The 4,952-nt window shown below is 40.1% G+C and overlaps 1 protein-coding gene across 1 annotated transcript in view; it reads left to right on the plus strand.

The window, feature by feature from the left end:
• The window catches only part of LOC106809891 (syndecan-2-like), a 36,232-nt gene that overhangs the window by 269 nt on the left and 31,011 nt on the right, over positions 1 to 4,952 (plus strand). The gene's annotated exons all lie outside the window — the stretch shown is intronic.

The raw sequence follows: 4,952 nt of genomic DNA on the forward strand, positions 1-4,952 counted from the left end.
CTCATTACTTACTAACATTTATAGCATCGGAGGTGATATCTAGCACTCGTTTATTTTAGACTGAAGTTAATTTAGTCGGCTTTTAGTAGATGATTTTATTATTGCGTCTGTATAGTGTCTGTAGTTACTTCAATATAGATAGAGGTTGGGGGATAGGAGATAGTAGCTGCGTACACCTAGACAGCCATAGATGCTAATGGTGCATGCTGGTTTTTAGCTCACCTTGACATTGTCAAGATGAGCTATTGCCATGGGGCGTTGTCCGTCGTACGTCCGTCCGTCCGTCCGTCCGTCTGTCCGTCAACATCTGGCTACGGTCAACGATAACTTGAGAACCGTTTGACCCACATGTTTCAAATTGCATACAGTTGTTTCTCTTATGGGAGAGATGTGAACGTCCTATTTTGGAGCACGCCAGTTGACTTACTATCGAGCCACGCCCACTTTTTGCAAATATGGAAATGGCCATAAGTCAGTTCAGGTTCAACGGATTTTGCTCATTTTTGGTATGTGAATGAATAAGGACTGACCCCAAAACATATCACAGGGCTTTTGATATTTTTTTTAAATTATGCAAATTAGGTAGATTTTGGCAATTTTCTTATGCATTTCAGTGTCTGCCTATCGTCAACGATAACTCAAGAACCGTTTGACCCACATGTTTCAAATTGCATACAGTTGTTACTCCTATGGGAGAGACTTTGAACGTCCTATTTTGGAGCACGCCAGTTGACCTACTTTCGAGCCACGCCCATTTTTTGGCAAAAATGAAAATACTAGATTCCTTCGATTTTGTTAAATTTACCTACCTAGCTAACTACCTACCTACCTCATCATACCTACGTGTAATATTGTGTTTTAGATTTTTCGTTACAGTAATTTGACGAATATTTTATTGTTTTTATTTGCGCAATAATCGAAAACCAAAATGGCGATCATTTAGGCGTAGCGCCATCTCTCGCCCAGATTTCAGACTTTCAGATCTGAAACATTTATTTTCGCATCAAAAATTACGCATATATAATTATCACGATTATATAATGGGAGATATGCTATGTAATGGTAGTTCTCCCATATATACTCTTGAGTCTTGTTACCTCACCTTGACATCGTCAAGCTGAGCTATTGCCATGGGGCCGTCCTTCCGTCAACATTTGGCTACGGTCAACGATAACTCAGGAACCGTTTGACACATGTTTGAAATTGGGTATAGTTGTTACTGCTATGCTCCCATATTGAACGTCCTATTTTGGAGCACGCCAGTCAACGTACTTTCGAGCCACGGCAATTTTTTGGCAAAAATGGGAATTGCCATTAGTCAGTTCAGGTTCAACGGATTTTGCTCATTTTTGGTATGTGAATGAATAAGGGCCAGGGGTTTTGATATTTAAAAAAAAATTATGCAAATTAGGTAGGTTTTGGCAATTATATAGCATATTATATAGACACGCAGATAACAGTCTGTGGTGTCACACTCGTCTGGTTCGTTTTACAAGATTTCATTGACAATATCTTTAATGCAAAATTGGTATTTCTTCTCCACCCTGCCGATAAAACGTCTATATTAGAGTAAAGTTTTACAAAACATGTCGGAATGCAGCATAACCTATTTATTGCGAACGCCATCGCTAAGAAACATCAAAGCGGGTATAGCGCCATCTACCGTCACAAATTGTGATTCATTTTGGTTTATAAATTATTATTGCGATATACAGATGGCAACCGTGTGCTACCGCTTAGAAAAACTCATACGAAGTAAACACTTCCATGCAACCAATTAACCTTTGACAAAAGTTGTGTTATGGGCAGGGAAACACCATTGTCACGTGGTATATAGCAGCTACGTGGAATAAGCGTATCCTCTCAATCTTACACGTTACACATCGGGAGCTCCGCTTTTAGGCAGTACCTAAATCTGAATATTATAAAAACGTTAAATGGCTATCATTTAGGTGTAACGCCATCACTCGCCCACATCTCAGACTTTCACATCTCAAACATTTATTTTCACATAAAAAATTACACATAATTATCAAGAGTATATAATGGGAGTTCTCCCATATATACTCTTCGTTTCTATAATGTACGTCGATGGTTGCTCAATTAAAACTGACTTCTTCTCACTCACTCATTTGTATCCTTTTTTGTGGTGAGCTACAGTGTCATTGACACCTTCATTTTATATAATGTAGGTGGATAGTTGCTGAATTAAAAATGACTTGTTGGCCCTCGCTCATTTGTGTACTTTTTTGTGGTGAGCTATAGTGTCATTGACACTCATTTTAATAATAATCTTATATTTATGTCTTTTATGATATTTTATGCTATAAATGCCTAAGAAAACGACCTACGTGCAATCTTACTAGAGTAACGAGTTATGTTATTATTCGCAAGGCCAGCCTTACAATCATTATATGCACGAATTTTGCAACGGTTTCAAGTAATAATACGTGCCAGAACTAAATTAGCGACACGTCAGAACAACCATGCAATTATAATTATTAGCCATCAAAGTTGCAGAGATTTAAAATGGCGGCCGATTTTTCTGGTTTGATTCTCGCGCGTCTGCGTTTCTCGATGTATAGCTTTTTGTTCTGATGGCGCTATAATATGTAATCGACTGGTAAATCATTCAACTAGCCTCAAAGAGTGCCACTGGCGTATGCTAATGGATAGATTTATTAGGAAGACTGCTGCTTCGTGCGACCTAATTTTTCCGCAGTAAATTACTTCAGTCGTAGATGTCGTTATAGAACGTAGTGACGGTAGGATGACGGGTACGGCACGTCGTGCACAAACAGACGCTAAGCTGACAAATGTCACGTTTATTTGATAGTCTATATTTTAGGACACGAGGTGACAACATGTATGTTCACGGGAGAAATGTTCGCCACACTTATTATATGCTATATTTACAACGCTGCATATATTTACTATCGTTCTTCATTAATACATGATGCGCACACCTCGTCAAAAATACATCACGCTCGTTTCACTTCTCATTTCTGTTACATTCGGTGGATTAGGTGTGAATTCAGGTTGCCCAGGCAACGTATGCTTTCATACGATGATTAGTATTATCAAGCGTTTATAATTTAAATTATTTTTGTTGCACTTACTACTTGTTACTTATCTCTCTTATTACGCGCTGTTTTAATTCTCATTATTATTTTTATTCTATTACTATTATTATTATTATTATTATTATTATTGTTATTAGCTAAATATGAAGCATTCACTGGGAATACATTGCAACTCCTACTAGATAATAAAAAAACATGCGAGAGAACAAAACAAACAAATGCATTGAGGATTTGTTGGGTGAGCCATTTGTTATGGAATAGAAAATCGTCCGGTACATTTCTCATTCAATCGATGTTTTTCAACCTATAACATGTATTCGTGCTCGAATAAATTTTAGTATTATGTAACAGTTAACAGTATAATTAAGCATGGATTTATCCCCATAATTAGTCGAGAGGTAATTATTGGCACGCGTAAAATATATATCGTGTAGAGTAACACATACTAACCCATGAGGTGAACACTAGGCAGGTAGGTCAAACGATCGATTTTTTTAAACATAAGCTGCACACATGAAGTCATCAACAGTGGTCACACACCATCATGATCATATCATAATTATATTGTAATGAAATTGCGGATAGTACTAAATATTTAAACAGTAAAAAAAAAGTTGTTGAAACCGGGGGAGGGGGCGTGGGTCGATGATTCTAGTGGGTTACGGATCCAGTTTGGGAAAACTGTATCTTGGTCTTATATGGCTATATCACTTATCACTAATCCAAGTTGCACACTGATTCCATCTCGCTCTCTCCACGCATCGCTCCCGTCTCGGCAAAACTTTTCTTTTGTCTAACAAATGCGAGATTGATTCGCCGACAAGGAAAAAGCAATTAATTAGCGGGAATAACATCTAGATAACTGTGAATAAATTATTCAAATACGTGTTGGCGGTGCTACTGCTGCTATCTGCCAGCTATCTCGCTGCCTGAGTGTGTGTACGTGTGTGTGTCAGTTCTGTGCTCCTCTTATGGACGATCACAGTTGAGGTGCACGGTAATAGTGGTGAGCTGGTAGTAGTAGTAGTAGTAATAGTAGTAGTAGTAGTAGTAGTAGTAGTAGTAGTAGTAGTAGTAGTAGTAGTAGTAATAGTAGTAGTAGTGGTAGTGGTAGTGGTAGTGGTGGTGGTGGTGGTGGTAGCGGTAGCGGTAGTAGTGGCGGCGGCGGTAGAGCAGCAACAGTACTGGAAGTGGTAGTGGCTGCGGTGGTGGTCGTGGATATGGTGGAGGTGTTGGTAGCGGCAGTGACAGCGTTAGTGGCGCTCATAGGGTCTATGTCCCCCAGGGTACTGCCGGAACGTACCCTGGTAACTATCTGATATGGTTAGGGTTAGGGTTAAGAAGTAGGCGTAGGCGACTCCCTAGACTTGTTAGTGGAGTTGGCGAAGTACGGTCCGGCATATTAGATAGTACCAGGTCCGGTCCGGTATAGGGTACGCTCCGGCAGTACCCTGGTGGACATAGACCCTCTCAGCGTTAGTAGTGCATAGCAATAGTAATGGCGGTGGCGGTGGTAGTAGTTGTAATACAGCTATGACGTATGGTATGTGATGAGTTAGAGCGAGAGAGTTAGCGTGTTTCATATAAGATAGGAATATCTACCGAGTACGTGTAGAGACCTTCGACGGTCTTTCGAAGGTGAAGCTACGCTAGTAAGCCCGCGAGAGAGACATTACTCGAGGGAGTATAAACTCTCGGCTTTAATTTATTTGAGCAGCTGCGGACTCTTTATAGTGGTTTTTGCGCCTGCTGGTTTAATGCGTGTTGCGTGTGTAGTAAAGTGCGGTATATAATGTTGAGCCACGCACGCACGCGACACGCATGCACGCACGCACGCACACACACGCACGCACGCACGCATGCACGCGT

Source organism: Priapulus caudatus, unplaced genomic scaffold (assembly GCF_000485595.1).
Source record: "Priapulus caudatus unplaced genomic scaffold, Priapulus_caudatus-5.0.1 Scaffold394, whole genome shotgun sequence".
Lineage (NCBI taxonomy): Eukaryota > Metazoa > Priapulida > Priapulimorpha > Priapulimorphida > Priapulidae > Priapulus > Priapulus caudatus.